Genomic DNA, 23,936 nt, shown 5'->3' with positions numbered 1-23,936 from the left:
CTCAGTCTGTTCTCTGTATTCAAGAGTCTCTTAGATTTGCCTCTCTACCTCGCTGTTTGTAACTTATTTTTCCTTCTCTTCCCCCATGGTCTTCCGTTAAGTTTCTCAGATTCCACATAGGAGTGAAAACATATAATATCTATCTTTCTCTGACTGACTTACTTCACTTAGCATAATACCCTCCAGTTCTACCCACGTGGTTGCAAATGGCAGGACTTCATTCTTACTGGAGTAGTATTCCGTTATATACATACACCACAGCTTCTTTATCCTTTCATCAGTTGATGGACATTTGTGCTCTTTCCATAATTTGGCTACTGTTGATAGCGCTGCTATGAACACTGGGGTGCATGTGGTTCTGAACGGTGGGGGCCAGAGTTGCAATAGCTTTTTTTTTTTTAATTTTTTTTTTAACATTTATTTATTTTTGAGACAGAGAGAGACAGAGCATGAACGGGGGAGGGGCAGAGAGAGAGGGAGACACAGAATCCGAAGCAGGCTCCAGGCTCTGAGCTGTCAGCACAGAGCCCAACTCGGGGCTCGAACTCACGGACCGCGAGATCATGACCTGAGCCGAAGTCGGCCGCTTAACCGACTGAGCCACCCAGGCGCCCCAACAGGATATTCTTAGTAAATCAGTGTCGAATCCTGTCATTCACTGCTCCTGACTTTGAGCACTCAAAAACTCCCTTTTTGAAACTATGATCTAAAGATGTGTTCTAAATCTTGCCTAATATAGGCTCACCAGGTTAGGTGATCACTTCTGATTTCTCTTTTTCAAACATTTCAACTTCACTATTTGGCCCCATGGTTTCTGACCAGGCTACTGCAATTGAATATATTATATATGTATATGTATACATACACACACATACATACACATGTACAATATGTACATATGCTTAATATGTATGTGTATATATACATAAAGTTTTTATATGAAGTTTGTCCTAGAATATAAAACATTTGGGTCAAAGACTTAAGAACTTATATACAATAATAAGCTCACTTTTACAATCATTAATCTAATGTTGTGTCCCTTCCATTTTCTTTCTGTTTTTTTTTTTTCTTTTATTTTTGAGACAGAGAGACAGAGTGAGGGCAGGGGAGGCGCATAGAGAGAGAGGGAGACACAGAATCCAAAGCAAGCTCTAGGCTCTGAGCTGTCAGCACGGAGCCCGACACGAGGCTCGAACTCACGGACTGTGTGATTATGACCTGAGCTGAAGTCGGACGCTTGACTGACTGAGCCACCCAGGCACCCCGCTTCCATTTTCAATAATATTCTCTTCCCCCAAAAAAAAAATTAGGTAGAAAACAGGAATTGAGCACTTATCCATTTTTTGCTTTTCATGCGTTGTGGGGTTTTTGTTCATATCTTTTACTTGAGATTATAGAGAAATTTCCAGACGTTAAAGCAGAAAGTGATAGAAGGGGAGTCCATATAAGAAATAAATATTACACCGATCCCTAGGATATTTTGAAAATTGAATCTCTAAATTTATATGTGCCTATCTAACTTCTATGCTCAGAAATGTTCATGACATTCTCATGCTCAGATGACATTCTCTATTACACCCGAGGTTTTTATAATTATTAAGTTTTGCCTTCGTTGATCTGAACTATTTCCACATTAGCAATACTTTTGTTGTTTCTTCTGACTTCCTAGAAATACACCAAAACAAATGAAGAAATCTGTTGGCTGCTCTATTTTCCCTGAACGAGGCTTCAGGCTGAGGTCTGGATATTTTAAGATATTCTCATTGATGATTCTGGATATTCTCATTCATGATTAGGTCTTCCCCTCGGCCAGTTTAGAGGTTTCCGTTGGGAACACATGATTCACTTCCCCTCTCAGGCTGGAAGGTCCAAAACGGACATACAATACCCCTTCTGTTTCTTTCTTTCAATGTTCACCAGGGAACTCCCCATCTTGTAAAGGGGACATTCTCAAAAGAAGGAGGTCCTATTTCAGTCACCCTTTTTCAAGGGTTTCTGCTGTCCTGATGATCAATCTGGTCACCAGGAAAGTAACTCAAATATTGGGTTGAGGTTATACCTAATTAGATATGTCCTCAAAATAATACTTGAAGAGTGCTTTTAATTTAATACTTTATAAAGTCTCCACAATCATGCTGATGATAAGAACTGAGTCCAAACCACGCCAGGAAATACACAGAGTGTGCAATTGACAATGCAAACATTTACTTACACGTGTATGTATGCAGACAGACATAGCAAACCAGAAATAAAGTCACACAAAATTGCGGGTGAAGCGTGGCCAGCAGCGGTCCTGAGAGCACCTGGGATTCAAAGCAGCTGCTTCTCAGCTTTCCTGCTTCTTCGTTTGATTCTGCACCGGCGTTGATCTTTTATCTGCTGGAGTTGTGATCTTTCGAGGACAGTCTTTCTGACTTACTCCACCATGCCGTGTGATTTCCTCCGGCCATTCACAGATCGGAGACACTGTTGGGAGTGCGCTCCCTCTCTAACAGGAGGGCGTTCACAGAATTCCTTCAATGGTGTGGGGGACAGAGTTCAGACACGTCTTGCATGTCTAGGGAGATTCTCCTGCGTTCTTCAGAGCTGTTTCTCTGAGGTTGTTACCTCCCTCCTACCATTAATTGGGTTCTCCTTCCCCCTCTTCTATAGCAGCTGGAATGGAATTTAATCCTCATTAAGTAGGGGTTAATTTTGGAATATCAGGTTCATAGATTTCCACAGGGAGATTTACTTCTTTACTTACTATACATAGAATGATACTAATCCCTCTTTTTTTCATGTTTATTTATTTTTGAGAGGCACAGAGAGAGAGACAGAGAGAGAGACAGAGAGAGAGAGTGCAGGGGAGGGGCAGAGAGAGAGGGAGACACAGAATCCGAGGCAGGCTCCAGGCTGTGAGCTGTCAGCACAGAGCTGGACACAGGGCTTGAACTCATGAACCTTGAGATCATAACCAGAGCCAAAGTTGGATGCTCAACCTACTGAGCCACCCAGGCGCCCTTACTATTCCCCCTTTAAAATATATATATATATACTTCACAAACAAAATCTAGCTAATAGAAACCTAAAGTATCATGCATATTTTTTCCGATATAACGTTATATTGCAAGAAAACGAGGATTTGAGAACTGCTGTGGATGGTGATGGTGGCCTTCACGCGTAAAGAACCAAGCAGCGCATTGCTGAAACTCATCATGAGAAGCAAAAGAAGCAAGCATTTTGGAATTGTGTAGTATGAGCGATAGGTCTGGGAAACCTGTCAAGGGAGAAGTGCCTCACGCTTAAATCAGAAGCCCTTCCACTATCCAGGACAGGAATTTAAGCTGGTTAGTGAACCTTTCTGTGCCTCGGTTTCCCCATGTGTAAGTAGGAATTTATAACACCTACTTAGCACATTTATTATGGAAAGGCATTCTAGCTAACTACATTGGGGGCCACGTAAGGAAAAGGTAACGTCACCTGCCGATATCCACTGACCACAGTTGTTCCCAGCTGTGGGCACTCGGGTGCCTTGTCAGAAGGGACAAGTCAGTGATTGAGAAGCCTGGAGACAGCAGAAGTGTCAAGAGAGTGGAAAAATAGGGAACATAGCCTGGCTCCCTCAGGACTGGCCAGCACCCCAGTCAGTGAGCTGAGGGCTGCTCTTCATCTGGTCCAAACACACCTGAAACTGAACCTGAAACAGGTGTAAACATAGTTTGGGGATGTAAATGATACAGTAGATCTTTGTATTTACCAGATGTCAAGAGTCACTATTTCAGAAAGCCAACTGCATGCCAACCCTAACATTTTCACATTAGTGGATGGATTTTTTTTTTAATATCTCTTATTCAAAATTGAGATTATGGCTTCTGGTCTTTCCTGGTGAGCGTGATGGGTTTTTCCCTCGTTTCTTTCTGTTTGAGGATTTCAAACGAGTTCAAATCTAAAGATCATGACCACACACAAAGTGAAGCTGAGAATTGATGTTACTGGAATAGCTGAAGAGAAAAAAAATTTAATGCATCGAGTTCAGCTAATTCAAACAAAAAAATGCTACTAATTTGGGCCCTTAGGTAAACTATTTGAGTAAACTCTCCAGCTTAATTTGCTCAGGGAGATAATCCCATTGTCCTCATTTTAATGAAAGTATGTCCATTCAAAAATGTCTGTGAAAAGTGCAGACTCCCTTCTATGCAAGTATTGCTAGATGAGATCAGGCAGAAAGGAACAATCTCTCTGGGCATTAAAGAAGGTATGACTTTCCCCCTTTCCAATGCTAATGGAGGTTTTATTCTCAAAAGTTAAAGTTGAGAGGTCAGGTGTGAGAGCCCTGCTTCCCTCTGCTTCAACAGCTCCCCTGAAGGCCAGACCCTACACAAAGGACAGACCAGAAAGAGGAAAGGAAACATACTTCTGAGCAGGAATGGCTTCATATACCTGTCTCCAAAGACTTTAAGATGGCAAGAGACAGGCAAGACTGTTCCGTCCCCTGATTTCCTGGTGATGATTCCCAATCAGCCAGTAAGACTCAAGTGAGGGCCACTTGCCTGTGGCAGGCTGGGTCCCAGCTGTCATGCAAGTTACCAAGAGGACTTCACAAGGGGTTAAGATCCAGAGGTGAGACTGGACACTTGAGAAAGCACACCACAAGAGAGAGTCTTGAGGAAAACAGCCAGACCCAACTCTGAGGAAAGGGTAAAGGGAAGATGGCCGCCTACAATTAGGAGTCTTTCAGAAGCTCAGCTGTGAGCAGAGACAGGCTTTCTACAACCACCACATGGAGGACTGGGCTCTCTCCGGGGCCAGCAGGACTAGACAACCACACCTCCCGTCCTGTGGTGGGAAGCAAGCATCGAACATATCAAACGTATCCAAAATTATCCAGTGGGGTGTATCCATTCCTGGTATTCTGCACAAAGGTAACTAACTAAAATAAGTGAACAAATGAAGTATTCTTTGTAACTTGGGGTTCACAAAAGAGTTTTGTGGGAGTAGGTAGTGCTCTCTTCATCTAATACCTATTTCTATATACAGGTGACCCTTGAAGGACATGGATTTGAACTATGTGGGTCCACTTCTATGCAGATTTTTTTCAATAACTACACTTCTTCCTTAGTATTTTCCTCTTTATGTATTTTCTTAATAACGTTCTTTTCTTCTAGTTTATTGTAGGAATATGGCATATAATACACATACAAAATATGTGTTCATTGACTTTTATGTTATGAGTAAGGCTCTGGTCAGTAGTAGTTTTGGGAGAGTTGAAAGTTATATGCAGATTTTTGACTATACAGGGAGCTGGGGGGGGGGAGAACAGGGGGAAACACCCCTAACCCCCATGTTGCTCAAGGGTCAACTGTATTATCTGAGAGAGTAGAGAGAGAGAGAATTGGTGGCCTATAGGTTTATGTGTGATAAATGTGTGTGTGTGTGTGTGTGTGTGTGTAAAAACACTGGCTAGTTGACCAATATTCAACATATAGATAGTTACAGAAATATATGTATGTGTGTATATATATATATATATATATATATGCTATTTTCATAATGTGTGATTTCACTTAAGTGATTTATATACAACTGAGGTTAGAAGGTAAGGCTCTCCTTGTCTCAATGTTGACCTATGCTCCTTTCGATGAGGGTATTTGACTGAAGGAAAGAAGGAAAAGGAGAAGAAAAGAGGGTGCTGATAATATGGAGGACCCACTATGTTGCATGTATTTCACCTACATTATTGGACTTTATATGCATTTGTATACATGATGGACCCCTGTTATTATTACCTCATTTTACCCTTGAGAAAAGGGGAGCTGAGATGAACTCAAATAGGTGAAAGAATGAAATAAGTAGGGGCACCTGGGTGGCTCAGTAGGTTAAGCGTCCTATTCTGGCTCAGGTCACCATCTTACAGTATGAGTTCGAGCCCCGCATCGGGCTCTGCAGTGACCACGCAGAGCCTGCTTGGGTTCTCTCTCTCCCTCTCTGCCTGTCTCTCCCCTCTCCTCTCTCTCAAAATAAATAAATGCGCTTAAAAAAAAAAAGAACGAAATAAGTAAAGGCAGAGCTGGCTTTTAAACCCAGTTTCTTCTGCTCACAAAGTCCAGTTCCCTCGGTGACAAGGATTGAGGTGCCTGAGTCACTGGATGTCCCCGCACTCTCATGACTCACATTCTGACACCACACAAATACTTTTCAAAATATTTTAATTCAAAGAGAAAAATCAAGGTGCATATTCCTAAATATGCTTTGGGTTCTTAGGCTGCTTACAAACATCTCCTTTGCCTGTATCAGGGAGGAATTTGATTCAACCCGCCAAATTCATCACTTCTAAAAGGACGGAGGAAATTCTACGCTTCAAGTCCAAATCACTTCGCAGTAGGCTCTTTAGAGCCCTCATGATTATCAGACAAGGGGGCTTTCACTTATAACAAGACCACGAGTATGGGGAAAATTGGGGATTTGAGGGTAATTATCCAGAAGAAATAATCAGTACTATCTGCAAAGAAATAAAGCACACGGGGAACAGCAAAAAGTCGTTTTTTGTAGGAGCAAGGAACCTTTGCCCAAGGATATCATTAGTATTCCATTGGGCTAAGGGAAGAGGGCCTCACAGGGTTTTACCCAGTTTGCCCACCTGGGCTTATGTTTCCCTTCTTGGAGCCCATAAATATGCCCCTTTAAACCGATTTAATATTGACAGCTTGGGCACCCTAGCGGACACACATCTCAACATGCTTTCTGCAAGAACTCTGCTGGCGGTCAGTTCAGATTCTGGAACACTGACTCAGCATCCACTGTGTGAACACACAGAGAATGGGAGAAAGAAATGGTCCCACCCTTCCGGCCAGATGGGAAGGCATTCGGGGCCTTTTTCAACCTTGAGGGTATGCCCAGGTCTCTCCCTCAGTTCCGCGGGGAAGCAGGCAGAGGGACGGCAGGTCAAAGGAGGTGAAGAAGGACAAAGAAAACGCTAACCATGTTCCGCTGATGCAGAGTCAATACGGAAGGAGACACAGGTCTCCGACGGGAAGAGCATCCTGCCTGCTTCCCGTCACCTTCTGCCTTCCCAGCTCCCTTCATCATGCTGTGAGGCTATGTCGCCTTCTGCCTGATCACAGCCCGGCTGGAAATGTGCCTGCGTTCTTAGCCTCCTTAACGCAACCGCATCCCTTCTCTCCTGCGCCCCGGGTGCCCAGTCCCTGCTTCCAGCCTTCAGCCTTTCTGGCACACACGCGGTGCTTGGTGTTCTGGGGTGGGCGCCGGGGCAAAAAGCCCTCAACCTGGCTCCTGCTCTTCAACAAAAACCACCTTGAAGCTGGAAGAATGTGTCATCAACTGATAATTTACTAAATGACAGCTCATTTTCATTCTGCGGAAGGGAATTGCTTCATCTTTCATTCTTAACGCCTGCTCGTTTTCGGGCAGCCTTCACCGGGCAGGAAGGGCTCCCCCGGGAATTGCTTGAAAGGTTAGCGCCCAGGACGAGCGTGGGCCCTGCGGCTGCGCTGCGCGGCGCCGGTCGCTCCCCTCGTTAATGTCTCAATGCTGCCCCCTGCTGGACCACGGCGCCCCGGCGGCGCCCGCGACCTGAGACCCGCGCTTCCACCGCGCTCGCCTGTCGCGGCCGGCACCTCTGCGGGAGACGAGACCGCCCTGGGGCTTTTGGTTTTGTGCAAAAGCCGCACAACCGAAATTCACCGCCTTTAAGGGCGCCCGGACCTCACCGGATGGGTGCTCAGCTGCTCGTGCCGCGGCGCGGCCGCTTCTGCCGGTTGTCAGGCTGTCGGTGCCCGGAATGAAGAGAAGCCATTGTCGCCAAGGGCTTTTCTCCCCGAAAGGGATTTGCGGATGGAATGGAGATGTGTGTGACCGGGGAGAGGTTTCCTGCCCGGAAAAAGCGAGACATCATCCGGTAGGAGAGAGGTCAACCTTGGGCCATATACATATGGATCTTCAGATTCAGGGTCCAGGGTTAAACTCCACTTTGACCCCCAGTTGGGACCCCCGTGGACCAGTCCCTGCCCAGACTCGGGCCCTCCCTCCTAGCCTGCGGCCCTCCTGCCTTCTCAGGCTGCCTTCATGCCGCCGTCTCCACACAGCGGCCCACTGCCTCCGCCTGGTCACCTCCCCACCCTGCCTGTGCCCATCCTCCACTCAAAGCCAAAGAAACCCATATCAAATAATTCTGCTAACATACGGTGCCTCGCGAGGTGCCTGGCACCGGGGTAAGCGTTCGAGAAGTTTTAGCTAGAAATCTAGTTAAATCTGATCGGCCACCCCCTGAGCACTAGTGAACACGCCAAGGGGCTCCCCATCCCTTGGATAAAATTAGTGGGCCTCTGCTTAACTCTCAACTTCCTTTTCAAACATTTTCTCAACCTTTACCAACCAGCAGTGCAACTTCCGGGGGTTCTCCCATGCTCACCCTGTGACTAATCTCTGGCATTGCTAATGCCAGTCCCTTGACCTAATAGACCCTCTCCTGCCCTTCTTCACCTGTTTATCAATCTGTTAAGACTCAAGCCTCCCTGAAGGCCAACTGTCTGCTTGGGTGTCTGTCTGCTCTCCATATCTGAGCTTCTTGAATTCCGGGACTGTCTGATTCACCTTTCTATCCCCTAGAGTTCACACAGTTCCTGGTTAGCATGACCGGGACTCCCCGCATGTTCATTGCATGAGTGAATGAATGAGCCAGAAAAGAATGCACAAGTAAGAGAGGGTCCCAGAAGCACCTGCCTGCCCTAACCATCACCTTGTACCCGCCAACTGGAGAGTCTTGGGACTGAATCTGCTCCTGCGGGGGCTGGGAAAAACAAGGTATTCATTACCAGCCGGGGGGGGGGGGGGCTTTGGTCAGTCAAGTTCACCTGGAACATCACCCCCTTTATATGGTGATGACTAGTCAAACCTGCCTACCTTTGAAAAGGGGCGTTATTTTTAGAGGAGAGAGTAATTCTGGAGACTTGGGAACTTGGCAGGGGACAGATCTGGCAGGAGTAGGGGACTTGAGATGCAGAAGAGCTATGTTAGGACAGTGGGTTTATGGGAACAGATGACACTGTGGGAGCTTAATAGAGGGCATCAGAGGAGGGGAAAATCGCCTGAGTACATTGTACATGCCAAGTCCTTCTCAGATTCCTTCTACACCTCATGACAACCGCGGAAGATTACTATCTCCATTTTCTCAATAGGAATTGAGGCTTAGACAGTTTGGGTTCCATACCTGATGTCACATAGCAACTAAGTGATAGACCTAAGATTCGAACTCAGGCTACATCACTTCCAAGCCCGTATTTTCCCATTACGTTAACGTTTGCTTTTCTTAAAGAAAGACAAAAGCACCTAGAGCAGGAAGGTACAGACTTCTCGCTTCTGAATAAACCAACCCAGCCCTTCTTGAAGATCATCCCCCTCTCTGTCTTAATGGAAAGTACTGGATTTCTGCATCTCCAAAATGTACCCGAAGGAATACTAAGGGTCCCCTATCATTCAGATCCCTTCATAGCTCCCAACCTGGACAAGCCCTAAGTAGAATGGGGATCAGTCATTGAAGGGTTTCATTTCCCATCATAGGTAGAAGACATCCACCTTCACCCGCTTCATTTTACTTGGAGACGTGCGATGCTGCCTCATCGATCACACTCTGCCCCAACGTGTTGCACTTCATTAGGCATCAGTAGGATTAAATAGCGGTGAACTAAGGGTATCTAATCGATTATTACAATCTCCAGAAAAGAAATGTGAACTCACAGATCACTGCACTTTGATCCAGAAAAACCCAGCCCCGTGTCTCAACTTGTATCACAAAATCATGGTGTTGCAGCAAGCCCGTGAGCCCAGGGGTTGGACCTAAGATTTTGAGTGTGCCATTTCAGCAGGGAAGCCAAGTTTCAAGTCTCCCTTGACACCAACATCCTCCAAATTCCACATGCACCCTATATGACCATCCGGCAATCCTGTATTTGGCAATACTCAGAAATAGTCTAGGAGCAGAGGTCCTCAGGCTTTGGTCCCTTGAAAGGTTAGTAAGATACAGATCCCTGGGGACGCCTGGGTAGCTCCATCAATTGAGCGCTGACTTCCGCTCGGGTCATCATCTCTCAGTTCCTGAGTTGGAGCCCCACATGGGGCTCTGTGCTGACAGCTCAGAGCCTGCTTTGGATCCTCTGTCACCCTCCCCCCCCAACTCAGCCTCTGCCTCCACTTGCGCTCTTTCAAAAATAAATAAACATTAAGAAAAAAAAAGGCGCAGACTCTTGGGCTCCATGATCCTCAATTTCTAAGAATCCAAGAATTTTGATTTCCAACCAATTGCCAAGTAACACTGATGCTGTTGGTCAGAGGTTCATACTTTGAGAACCACTGTGCCAGAGCATCAGCTGAAAGAGCCCAGGGGAGTAAGAGCCTGCTCTGGACCTCTGTCTGAGTATCCTGAGCATCTCCACCTCTACTAGAGTTTTCTTTTGCAGAACCGATTTTTAGCACCCCATCCTTTAGCTTCGGCTCACCAATTCTACACTTGCAGAACGTTCCAGAGGCCTCTAGATGGGTTAGGACCCACTTGGTGTAAGTGACAGAAAGCCTGGCTCTGATTGACTAAAGAAAAATAAAAAGAAATGTATTGGTTCCAAGAGTGAGAAGCCCAGACCTGGCTTGACCAGGGCTCAAATAATGTGACTCGAACCACGTTTTCTTTCTACATCTCTCCTTTCTCTCGCTGTCTCTCCTCTCTCCCTTGCTCCTTCACATTTTCTCCTTTATCAAAAATCCTCTTCGTGTGAGTCTAAAGATGCCCACCCGAAGCTATAGCGCTGGCAAATTCTTCCATTAGAATCGTTCCCAGGATTCCCAGCATAAATCTCGATGTTTTCGATGGCTTCTCATTGACACAAATTGAATCAAGGGCTCACCCCAAACCAATTACTAGTTTATGGGCAGGAAAATGCAATTCACATTAGGCCTAAATAACCTGCTCCACTCTTGATCCCAGGACAAATCACAGGGGTGAGGAAGGGGACAGGAACATGGACAATGCATCTATTTGCTGACTGTGTAGTTGGATTTGCATCATTCACTATGCTGACGACAGGTAGCTCCACTGTGCACCCAGCCGCCTGCTGAACATCTCCAGCCAAACATCTCATAAACACCTCAAAGGCACCGTGTCTAACACTACGGTCAACTGAACTCATTATCTCTACCTTTCTTTCTTTCCTTCCTAGCCCCCCAAACCCAACCACCTCAACCAAAACAAAAGCACTTCTGTACAGCACCACGACGTACCTGGTCACCCAGTTTAGAACTCTACAGCCATCATTCTCTCCTCTCCCTAGCATTCCACAGCTGGCCACGAGACCCTCTTATGTTCACCTCTTGCATTCTAGACATGCTCTTGACCCATCCCCATGATCAGTGCCTAATCCCAACTATCATCGCTAAGACTCCCCATTGCAATGGCGTCTTAAAACTGGCTCCACAAATTCCCATCTTGCCCCTTCTCAACCCATCCAACATATTTCGGATACACAGCTATCACTACGTTACTCCTCCACCTGAAGCCCTTCAGGGTATTGTTTCATTCACAGGATGGCATCCTGTGTGTCATGAAAGGTCCCCCATGACCAGGCCCCTGCCTGACTACTTGGGTCCTGCTGCTCCCACCTTACCTTCTATGTCTAATCATAAAGAACTACTTGCAACTTCAAGAAACCTCTGTTATTCTATACGGTCATGCCTTTGTATTTGCCTTGCCTTCTGCCTGGACGTCTATGCCCTTCTGGCCACTCGGCTGATTTATACTCATTCTTCAAGCCCCAACTCGGCCACTCGTGTCTTCTGAGACTTCCCTGGCCCTAGCTCCTGTGCCCTCCTGTACCTGCTGATGAGTCCTTCCTTTGTGCCACCTCCATATCTTTCGGCATCTGTCTCACAATGGCCATGTATGTAACTCCGCTGAAATTATTTGCTTTCTTGTCTACCTTCCCTATGGGCTGAGAGCTCCCTGAGAGCAATATCTCTCGGTGTCCCCAGAACCAAGCACAGCATCTGGGCCTTGGCTCATGCTCCAGACATTAATAAACACTCTAACCTCTGGGTGAGTGGAACTCACCCGCCGTGCAACAGAAGTACACGAGTTCTTGCTGGACTCCGACATGGGCAGTTCTCCAATTCCTTAATGCTTCTCATTGAAAGACAGATGTCACTCGGGCCTTTGCAAGAAGGAAGGCCAGTCCTGCATGAGGCCCTCCCCACGAAAGCTTCATCTCAGGCCTGGCTAAACAACAGCCGCAGGATGGTACCTCACCCTGTTAGGTGAAACCAAATGGCCTGCGTCACCTCACGCTGATGACACTGTGTGTGCGTTCTCGGCCACCCGCTCCCGTATCATTTTACTTGTGGGAGTCAGGCATCATGTTCCAGTAGGGGACACCGCAGCCCCCTGTCACTCGGCAGCTAACCCAGCCACACAGCCTGTCCTCGGGGCATCCGAGGCTTCGGGCTGGCTGAGCAGCCTCTAGTCCCAGGACAGCCCCGAGTCAGTCGCGGATGCCCCATTACTAAGTAAGCCCAGGGCACGAGTTGTTCCTCTGATAAAGAATGACAAATAGGCCTGAGCTTTGCAACTCAGACAAGTGCTACAAGACGCTGATGTCTCTGATGGAAGGAAGGACACAGACAGGCGTTCTCATTTCCTTTTTGTGAAAACTGGGGCACCTGCTGCTTGGAGGCAGGTGTCTGCAAAAGCCAAAAACCCCGCCCACTGTAGCCGGCCTCGGCACCCCTCCTGGGCCCAAGTTGTTTCAGGACTGTGATTCTCCAACTTCTGGAGCTTTCCAGCACACCTTTCCAGGCCTGGCCTGAGGAGAACAGTCCTGAGTCTCGGGCTGCAGGCTGCCCCTACTCCCACCTCCAGTGTCACTTTCCATCACCACCAGCAACCCCTCCCAGAGAGGTCTCTTTCCAAAGGACCCCAGGCAAGAAGACGGAGCGAGGTTAGGGCCGTTTCCTCACATCTTGTTTTACCTTCCAAAAAAAAGAACAAAATAAATCTCTGTGTAACTGAAAGTCAATGAATGACAACACCATAAAGATGAACGCTCTTTGACAGCTCGAGCCTCCCTGTTACTCAGTGCAGGTGCTATTTTGCAGGCAGTACGATTCTTTTTTGCGTGAGTGTCAAGATACAGCAGATCGTTCAGCATTCATGACCTCGGCCGGAGACGTGCCAGAGACACCCCCACCCAGTCACTGCCGCAATCAGATTACCCCTTCTCACACTCAAATGCCCCCTGGAGTTTTAGGGGGAAGAGCCCCTTGTTAAGAGACAAGACCTTCAGGAAATCGCCTACCAATGACGTTTATGCAGGTTTCAAAACCACCAGGCCATATTCACTCACATTTTTCCAGGCTGAGAATAAGTGTGGTCCACCAGCAGAAATCCGTTCCCAGAACCCGCGCTCTCTCCTTGTTCTCTTACCCATTCATTCCTTTGATGAGGATCTTTATTTAAAAAGGAAAAAAAATATGTGTGGATTCTAAAAGGTAAAACTCACTTAAATCTTGTTCTGCGAACAGTGATGGTTAAGAAACAATCTGTGCAGGCCCAGAGATAAGGAAGTTCTCTGCATCAAGTAAATGCCCTTTGCTAACCCAAATTTCCTCTTTCCCAGTAACAAAGCCTCGGTGCTCACACTCCCCTAAGCCATAACCAAGTGCCCTTTCCCTCAGCCCCTTATTCCCGTCACCTCCCAGCCAAAGTTCCTTCCTTCCTATTCCTTGTGAAAGTCACGTTGTGCTCTACCCTGTCAGCCAGGTTCAACCACAGTGTGTTCCTGGGCCAATACCGCCCCTCAACCCCAAGCAGCTGATGAATTTACCCCACACTTCTGCAAACCTCTCTTGGTGTTCGCCAGTCAATCCATGCCTGCGTCACCGGCCTCCTGGACCGTCGCAGCCGCCTCATAGCTGCTGCTGCTGTCGGCCATCTCCTCCCCATCCTGAATCACTCTCCCCCACTGCTATCAGAACGAACTTCCTAAAAGGCAAACACGATCGGGTCCCAGATCCCTGCTGTCAAATTGTACACACGCTGTTGTGATGGTGATATCCAATCCTGGGTCACGGACGGGAACAGCACCCCCCACCGAAGCCAGAGGACAACGTGGGGCCATCAGAGGGGGCATAAGGTGCTAAGTAGCCATTGTGGGGGGCTCTGGCCTAAGCTCTGGGCACAACAGCCTTATATACACCTATCCCTGAGTGTGCAGGTGGGCACATCCAGAGCTAATCTGGAAGTAGAAAAGGACCCGGGACAGTCAGGTCTAAAATGGGACTTTCTAACTGTATGAGGAGTGAAATTGTTATGATGTGATGTACCGTATCTGGAATTTTAGAAACATCGTAAGCTTCTTCCCTGGCACTGATTTTCCAGAGAAAGGAGAAGGACCTGCGTGAGCGCTAAGGAACCCCACAGAAACTACCTTCCAGTCTTTGGAGAGAATTCCAATGTTCCTTCCCTCAGCGGCTGAAGGGCACTGGGGACACTGTGGCCTCTACATTTTCAGACTCTTGACCTGGAGCCTCCTAATACTTTTCAGAAAATGTTCTCTACCTCTGCCTTCTGTCACCCAATCAGGCAGTTATTTGAATATATGTGACTGCCTTTTAACGAAATCGTATGTACAAATAGAATGAAACAAAGCAAAACAAATGCTAAACTAATTATATTTTAGAAACATATTTCCTCACTCAAGATGCCAAGTTATAATTCATTCTGTTGGCTTCAAATCTATTTGGCTTAAGAGCTCTTTTGATTGATGACAGATATGTGAACTAATTCATTATATATTCATTCATTCATTCTGTTACTCTTTATTAACTGTCTGTAGAATGCTTGGCATGAATTGGGCCGATCTGATATGCACAAAGCCTCCATATTATTCACGCTATGTCACAGAATATACTGATCTACTGTGGAACTTTACAATATATATGTCCCTTTTAATTCTTTAGGCCAATGGCCCATCAGGACAATTTTTTAAAAGCATGCACTTAAAGTCAAATCCAAAGGATAGATTAACATTGTCTTGGAGAAGTGTGATACTTTAAAAATATGCCTGCAAATTGTTTGACATTCCTATCATCGAGAGGCGTCAGTCTGTATCCACTCTCCTTGAACCTGGACCAGCCTTAGTGCCTGGCTGACCCACAGAGTTTGACAGAAATGGCTCTACAGGACTTCTAAGTCTGTGTCATGGGCGCCAAGAGGTTTTTACCTGGGTTCTCTGCAGTGTGCACACTGAACCCTAAAGTCTCTGTGTACCAAGTTCTACCACCTAGAGACCACTATTCTGTGAAGAAGGCCAAGCCAGCTGGTGTATATAAGGGATAGGTGTATATAAGGCTGTTGTGCCCAGAGCTTAGGCCAGAGCCCCCCACAATGGCTACTTAGCACCGGTGCTGGAGACCACAACAGAGGCTCTGAGACTGGACGTAGGGAGATAGGCATATCAGTACAGGCCCCACTCTCCAGCCTTCCACTGTCCCGGATCAGCTACGGTCTGATGACAACCATTTGGTAGGCCTGGAGACAATCAGCCTAGCTGAGGCTTCCTGAACTCCCAACCTTTGGAACTAGTGATGGATTATAACGTGATTGTAGTTGTTAGACATCATCAAGTTTGGGAATGGTTTGTTACACAGCTATAGATAACTGATACAGGAGGAAAGGGAAGATTTTTGATATGAATCCCCACTGCTATCATCAGGAGTGATCCAAAAAGCTATTTTCTACTAGCTGGAACAAAATAAACCCCATTCTCTTCTTATATTTGAACATCTATTTCTCTGAGTGTTAATGTTTCTTGCACCCTTAAGTAATATTGGACATCTCTATCCATGCTTTCTACCTAAGATCATTTACTGATAGAGACTCCAACTTGCTTACATATTAAGAAGAGACAGAGTTAAAGGGGGAAGCAGTAACCACAGCTTTAACCAACTTGTAGACGTCAGGATCCCTGCACGGGCAGGACAAAGAACACCAAAAACATTTTTCCCTCCACTCAGTAGCTGTAGAGCAGGATCCCAAATCAACGTTCTGTAATTGTCACACAACTTAAATGGCCAAACTTCACTCATCCACAGGGAGAGTTTCCATTCTGCTTCCTATTTTCCAAGACAGATCACATGGTAAATCCCTGTTACACTGTGTAGGCTAAAGCAGCCAAGGGTTACGAGCTATACAGTGCCATGTAGCTACGAACTATTCCGTCTCTCTGTGGCTTGCCTTGCAACAAATGCATCAGCTGAAGGATGGCATTCTAACAGAAACTTGATGTGCTGGAGAAATGGGATCTTCTTGATAAAGAAGTAGGGCTCGCTGAACATCATCCTGGAAAAGGCTGGGCAGTATCTAATGAAATAAAAAGGAAACTACTTGGGACACCTGGGGGGCTCAGTTGGTTGGGTGTCCGACTTCGGCTGGGGTCATGAGCTCACGGCTCGTGAGTTCGAGCCCCGTGTCGGGCTCTGTGCTGACAGCTCAGAGCCTGGAGCCTGCTTCGGATTCTGTGTCTCCCTCTCTCTCTACCCCTCCCCCACTCATGCTCTGTCCCTCAAAAATAAATAAACATCAAAAAAAAAAAAAAAGGAAGTTACTCACTCAAGCATCGAGAATCCCAATAACAACATAGGAAAACTATGGAGAGAGCAGTGAAATTACTCTCTCTAAAGAGCCAGGAAAGAAACGACAGTACTGTGAGTTTATTACCTATTCCCACAACATGCTGAGACCAGGTCCACTCTTGTGATGGTAGGAAAATGGACCACCCGAGTCGCTTGCTAGGAGAGGTGTCGATTCAGGAAGCCCCTATTTTCAGGAGGTTGGGCTGGAGAGGGAGAAGGAAGGTACAATACTGCACAAAAATCAAAAGCATATTCATGTTAGCAGTGAAACTACTGAAAGTCAAGCTGGAAAAGAGTCCCTGGCACAGCTTTCGAGCGACCAGAGTACAGACAAAAGAGCACATGGAAGGCCAGCTTGGTGGCCACTCCAGCACAAATCCTGGGCCGTTTTCCACTCTGGATTCTAGAGTTCATATCATAACTGGTCAGATCAGGGCTTCTCAGTGCAGGACCCTAGAGCAATGAAGGAGATAGAACCATTGTTAGAAAAAAATAATAATAATATGGAGGAAAGGACCCTACGTATGGATGAAAAGATTTCAGAAAAAACACAGACGATAAAAATAAAGCAAAAGACCCAACTCTGGCCAGTTCTGACTATAAGAGATTATGAAGTAATTTATTCAAAACACCTGAAAGATGATAAAGAATAGAAACTAACTCATATGCCTACAGAGGAATTTAGGTCTCACTCCTTAGTGCTTAAATGACTTCCTAGAACAAATTAGATCACCATAGTTTTTTCCCTGGATGTATCTGTGCATAAATCTGGTATTACTACCAGGAAGTAGTTTTAGATCTAGGTGATCATATACAGTAAGACCCCCAAAAATTAGATATTTTGTTATGCTGACACCAAAAATCTTGTTTAAAAAAAAAAATGACTGGCCACGAGAAATAACAAGTATCGGTGAGGATGTGGAGAAAAGGAAGCCCTCGCGCACTGTCGGTCAAAAGGTAAATTGGTATAGCCACTATAGAAAACAGTATGGTATGGAAGTTCTTCAAAAAACTAAAAATAGAAATACCGCAGGATCCAGTAATTCCACTACTGAGTATTTACTGAAAGGAAATGACAACCCTAATTTGAATAGATCTATGCATCGCTGTGTTTATTGCGACATTATTTACAATAGTCAAGATACGGAGCTACCTAAGTATCCATGATGGATGGATAAGAAGATGTGGTGTGAATATGCAGTGGAATATTACTCAGCCATAAAAAAGGAGAATGAAATCTTGCCATTTGCAACAACATGGATAGACCTAGAGGGTGTTATGCTAAGTGAAACAAGTCAGGGAAAGACAAAACCCCATGCGATTTCCCCTCGTATGCGGAATACAGAACGAAACAAAAGAAAAAGAGCAAACAAAGAACAGAAAGAGACCCATACATACGGGGCCACATGGGTGAAGGGGTCTGGGAAGCTTCCGGTTATGGAATGATTAAGTCATGGGATGGAGGACACGGCATGGGGAGTATAGTCAGTGCTACTATAATAACATTGTATGGTGACAGATGTAGAGCGTAGTGTGGAAGTTGTGATCTCTAATGTTGTACGCCTGAAACTAATATAACATTGTGTGTCAACTATACTTCAATTAAAAAAAAAATTTTTTTTTAAATAGTGATGAAGCCGGGGCACCTGGGTGGCTCAGTCGCTTAAGTGTCCAACTGCTGCTCAGGTCATGGTCTCGCGGTTCATGAGTTCCAGCCCCAAATCGGGCTCTCCCCTGTCAGCACAGAGCCTGTTTCGAATCCCTTGTCTCCCTCTCTCTCTCTGCCCCTCCCCTGCCCTCACTCTCTCTCTCAAAAATAAAATTATAAATAAATAAATAAATAAATAAATAAATAAATAAAGTGCATCCAATAAACATTGTTTTAAACCCTGTTGGCAGAAGCCTAAAGTACAAGTATCTCCCATATTATTAATTGAAATGGTCCTTTAATAGTTATTGTTGGTTTTTGTTATGAAAAATGCTAACAGGATTTATTTCACGTTGTTATAGAACAGACAGTATGTGTCAAGAAAGAATGAGAGGAGAGGATTCTCATTTGGACTTCGTGAGCTATTTGATAATGATTTTCCAATTGGAATGTACAATGAAAGAAAACCATATCAATCCTCAAGGGTAGTATATATCAGCAATTAATTCAGCTAAAAGAGCCAGTGTGCTATCAACTATATGTACAATATTCCATCAAAGATAATCAGGCATATTCCAGTTAATGATTAATTAAAAATGTAAAAATCATTTTTATATATTTTCTTTATTTTCTCCACTTTACAGATGTCTTATACATGTACATCTGACCCTTAATTCTAAGCTGAATCAGTAATTATTTTTATTTTTATTTTTTTTAATGTTTACCTATTTATTTTGAGAGAGAGAGAGCAGGGGAGGAGCAAAGCGACAGGGAGAAAGAGAATCCCAAGAAGGCTCTGTGCTCTCAGCTTAGAGCTGGACATGGGGCTCTGTCTCATGAAACCATGAGATCATGACCCGAGCTGAAATCAAGAGTCAGACTCTCAACCGACTGAGCCGCCCAGGTGCCCCTGAAACAGTACTTTTTTTTAAAAAAGGAGAGAGGTGACTGGTTGCTGAAGTTTTGTTTGCCCAGTGCATTTAGCAACTTTCCTCTGTTTGTTTGTCTCTTTTCAGAAGCCCCTTCCCCCATTCCTGCACTTCTGTACAGTGGTGAAGACGCCATGATCATTTTAAGCCCACCCACAGCCCCACTGGCAGCATACAGGATGGAAAGAGATCCCAGGCCAGCCACCAAACCAAACCCAGGGACCCAGTGATTGGTTCAAGAGACACAGATGACCCCAGTGGGTCCCGTCAGAGTTCTCATGCTACTAGTTGGATTCAGAAGGAAAGAGAGCCTTTCTCCTCTTTGGATCATGAATGGTGGGAATGTCAACTCAAGACTTTTCAGCAATTTCGAGAAAGGCTGTATGAAGCAGGAGGAAGAGAATAAATCCAGTATGCAAAGAAAAGACACAGAAACAAGGCTGAGCTGAAAAATGAGAGGAAAAGAGAAAAGATGACAATATTATTTGATCCCTGGATTTGGCCATGCAAATAAGTAAGCCTTTCCCTAGACTTCAAATTAAATGAGTGGGAGTTTCTGGTTCTTGCAATACAAAGAACCCTGATTAATACAATTTATTGGATTATTTAAATATTTCTTTTTTTTTTTAAAGTAGGTTCCACACCCAACATGGGGCTTGAACTCACAACCCTGAGATCAAGAGTGGCATACTCTACCGACTGAGCCAGCCAGGTGCCCCAGATGATTTTAACATTTCTTTAATACCATCAGTTCCACCGTATACAAAACTGAGGCATTTTACGACTCCACCTTTGTGAAACAATAATGTAAGTAATAATTCAAGTTGCAAAAATAGCAAAGACATTGACCACCTATTACGTCCAAGGTAATGCACGTGTGCACAAAATGACAGAAAAAGGCAAACGCGCCATAGGGCCAGCAAGCCCGGCAGGACAGACCTCCACAAAGTTCACAGCGGGCCCCTGAGGATAGCTTCTAGAGCTTCCATATCAAGGCGATTTCCATTTCTTTGTATGCTTATCTTTCACCTCCAAATCTTCCACAGTAAACTATATTACATCTGGAATCAGAAAAAAAAAATGTCCTTGAAAAAGACTACTCCATTTATCAAACCAACGAGACTATTTCTCATTAATTGTTGTTTTAATATTAATTAAGAGCATTTATATAATGTTGAAAATCAAACTAAAATATATTATCTGTCATAGTATTTCATTTTGTGTGTCTCATAGCTGTGTCTTCCTATTAATCTCCCCAGCATATTTGCATATCTGTTTCTTAAATTCCCCTCACAGAAAACCTTCCTGTGTGCTCAGTAGGAAATTATTCTGACCCTGAAATAAAACAATGGGAGTTCTTTAGATTAGAAAATCCCTTTGGACTGAATTTAAACAAAAGCTGAAAGTTTGTCGCCTGTTGATTTCAACTCTCCCAAGAATAAGAGTCATCTGCCTCTCTCATGTGACACACGGTTCTTTTAATCTTGGGTCTTAAAGGGTGGGGGGGGGGGAGGGTGGTGAAAATCACCAATGTCTTTTGCAGTCAGTTTGAACCCAGTAAGAAAAGAAATATCGTCTGGAAGAGACAAACCAAAATGAGGAACCGAATTTACGTAATGTTTTTAGTTTTAGTTTTGAGTAACCCCTTATGGGTAAAACCTGACTCCTCAGCCTGGAAGACTCACTGCATTCCCCATCCCCCTCCCTCCCCCCAGTAGCCCTCACCCTAGCACCAGACCCTGTCACCAGTGTGGGTGCAGCTGCCACCAGCAGGCAGACAGGGATCCAGCCTTTGCAACACCCAAGCAAAGAAAGGGGACGACAATGCGCTCTGGGGTTCTGTCGCCTGGGGTAGAATCTTGAAGTTGTCATTTGGAGTGTGTGACCCTGGGCAAGTTGCTTCGTCTCTGTCGGCCCCAATTTCCTCAACAATTTAGGAATAATAATAGTAAGGACCAAAGAGGTAGGTTGAGATGAGATCAAATGTTCAAGTGCCCAGCCCAATGCCGAACAATGGTTAAGAGCTACGTGATCGTTTGCTATAATTATCAGCCAAGGACTTTCACACACATCATTCACTGTCCTCTCTCGACATTCTCTGATGTTCCCTGCTCCTCTCGTCTCCACGTAAAACCACGTAGGAGGTCCTTACAAGACTTTAAGGCACTTGCCGCATTTACACGTGCCTTTCTCCACTGCAGTAGAAGTTAAGAACAATATAAGACATACCTTATTTATCTTTGTGTGCCCAATGTAGACATTCTATAATTTGGGTTGTTTTTTTTTAAATTTTTTAAGCCTTTTTTTTTTTTAGAGAGAGAGAGATGGAGAGAGAATCTTAACCAGGCTCCACGTTCACCGTGGGGCCCGACACAGGCTCAACCCCACAACCCTGGGATTGTGACCCGAGCCAAAATCGAGAGTTGGACGCTCAACCCACTGAGCAATTCAGGTGCCCCAACATTCTGTAATTTTTAAAGAAACGAATGAATGAATGCCTGGCCCTCTAACAGATGAGGAATTTGAGGCTCAGCATCCTCAGCAGCTTCGGCAAGATCCCAAGCTGGTGAGTGCCAGAATCCGGTGATTACATTAAAGGGTCTGGAGGGACAAGAGTTAATATGTGACAGTTTAATGTTTTGAGGGAAATAGACAAGCCTGACTAGAAAGGGAACCAGATAAAGGAGCATTAAAAAAAAAAAAAAGAAAGAAAGAATTTTGATCAAACATGTGACAATAGCATGCCTCGTTTATAAGAAATGACGGCCTTGTCTGGACACGCACACACCAGTTTTAAAACAAAGAAACGCAGTCCCACTCAGTGAAACAAGTGATTACTTTGGAAATGATTCATCTCACTCCAGGGAACAATAAGCAGCTAATTGTGGAATCTCATATTCAGTTCTTTGCATGTTTTTTAAGACTTCCTTGATCCTGTTGTTTGGTTATGTATTCATTGCTTTAATTCAAACCATTGTTTTAAAACTCACTCAGTGATTTTGAATTTTGGAGTATTGTTCTTTTGAAATGTTTGAAGCAATCTAACCACAAAGGACGGCGATCTCTGTCACTCCCAAACACAAGGATATTTTACTGAAGTTTCAGTGACTTTTTAAGATCTAGTCTCGTCCATCTCTCTCTCTTTTTTTAAGTAGATACGTTTGTGTTTCGAGGGTAAGAGTCTTTTTGTCTCTCTGCCTTTGCTGTTCAAAACCAAAACATTTTTAAATCCATCTTTAAGGCAAGCATCGATTCTTTTTTTCTTTTTGTGTGTTTGGTGCTAAAGGACAGGAGAAGTGATCACCTCTTCCCCTGTTACCCTTGCCCCAACTCTTCTTGTCGGGGTTGATGATCAGGCTGTTCGAAAACGAATGCAGAACCCTAGTGTAAGCACACCATGTGAAGTCCGAGTGGAGGCCAAGGCTGGCCTGCCGAGAGAGCTACGGCCATCCCGTGAGGCCATTTCTTCGTGGGGTGGAGCCCATGAACATGGATTGATCTGAAATTATTAAACTATGAAAGAACGACCCAAGTCAGCATGCCATACTCCTTCTCAATCTTTTGGAGCAAAGTTTCTTGTTACAAGAATAATGAAAAAAAGGACAAATATTTTGTTATCTTGAAAGCATGGAAAAACATTTTGAGATTTTAAAATTTTTCTGCAAACCATCTTCAGCTACAAAATGGAAATTTGGGGCACGATTTGAAAACTCCTGCATATGCTTTTTAGCTTAACAGAGTAAAAAATGCCTTTGTTGTAACTTTTTCAGTCGTAAAAAGTCAAAATGATTTTTACTCTAAATCAGGGAAGAAGGCAACTTGACAGTGGTTATAAAGTTACTGATGGACTTACTTTAAAATGTTTTAATGTTTTCTAGAAAAGAAGGTCCGAACTATGAAACGTTTTAAAGCACCAGATCTCTCTTTTTGTTTTCACGAGTTTATGAAAAGCAGGCCAAAACTTAAAAACTGAAGAACCCATGAACATTAACAGTGAACATAGAAAGTTGCATTTTCTTTTTCTTTAGAGACTTTTTTTAAAGTGTATTTATTTATTTAAAACTTTTTTAATGTTTATTTATTTTTGAGAGAGAGAGAAACAGAGCACGAGCAGGGGAGGGGCAGAGAGAGAGGGAGACACAGAATCTGAAGCAGGCTCCAGGCTCTGAGCTGTCAGCACAGAGCCCGATGCAGGGCTCGAACTCACAAACTGTCAGATCACGACCTGAGCCGAAGTCAGGCGCCTCACCGACTGAGCCACCCAGGCGCCCCATAAACTGTTTTGGTTTATTTTTGAAGGGCGCGAGCAGGGGAGGAGCAGAAAGAGAGGGGGACAGAAGATCTGAAGAAGGTTCTGTGCTAGAACAGTGAGCCAGATGTGGCCTCAAACTCACAAATCCTGAGATCATGACCTGAGCCATAGTCGGTGGCTCAACTGACCAAGCTACCCGGGTGCCCTGAAAGTTATATTTTCTGTGCTTAATCACAGAGTCAGGCATCCTTTTTCAGCAAAGGAGCCAGACATCCGGGAAACAGCTGAAGCTGGTCCAAAGCCTCTCTCCTCTCAGGAAGTATGTTGTGGGTCCCCTGGGGCTAATGCTTCATCACTTTCGAAACGTTCTGAAAATTCAAAAGACCAACTTGTCACCCTTTCATGTGGTCTTTCATGACTTGGTTTGCTGGGTTTT

The 23,936-nt window shown here is 44.8% G+C and overlaps 1 long non-coding RNA gene across 2 annotated transcripts; it reads left to right on the top strand.

The window, feature by feature from the left end:
• The first annotated feature begins 6,811 nt into the window (after nucleotides 1-6,811).
• Nucleotides 6,812-19,901, top strand: LOC122234935. 2 transcript variants are annotated; one of them, XR_006212933.1, is made up of 4 exons: nucleotides 6,812-7,897; nucleotides 8,608-8,802; nucleotides 19,336-19,762; nucleotides 19,881-19,901. It is a non-coding gene; the product is annotated as an uncharacterized LOC122234935 (long non-coding RNA). The 2 variants fall into 2 exon arrangements; XR_006212934.1 differs by lacking the exons at nucleotides 19,336-19,762; nucleotides 19,881-19,901 and adding an exon at nucleotides 9,559-10,075.
• Nucleotides 19,902-23,936: the final 4,035 nt, after the last annotated feature.

Source organism: Panthera tigris, chromosome F2, assembly GCF_018350195.1.
Source record: "Panthera tigris isolate Pti1 chromosome F2, P.tigris_Pti1_mat1.1, whole genome shotgun sequence".
Lineage (NCBI taxonomy): Eukaryota > Metazoa > Chordata > Mammalia > Carnivora > Felidae > Panthera > Panthera tigris.
Note: the sequence above shows the minus strand (reverse complement) of the source record. Positions and strands in the feature narration are given on the sequence as shown.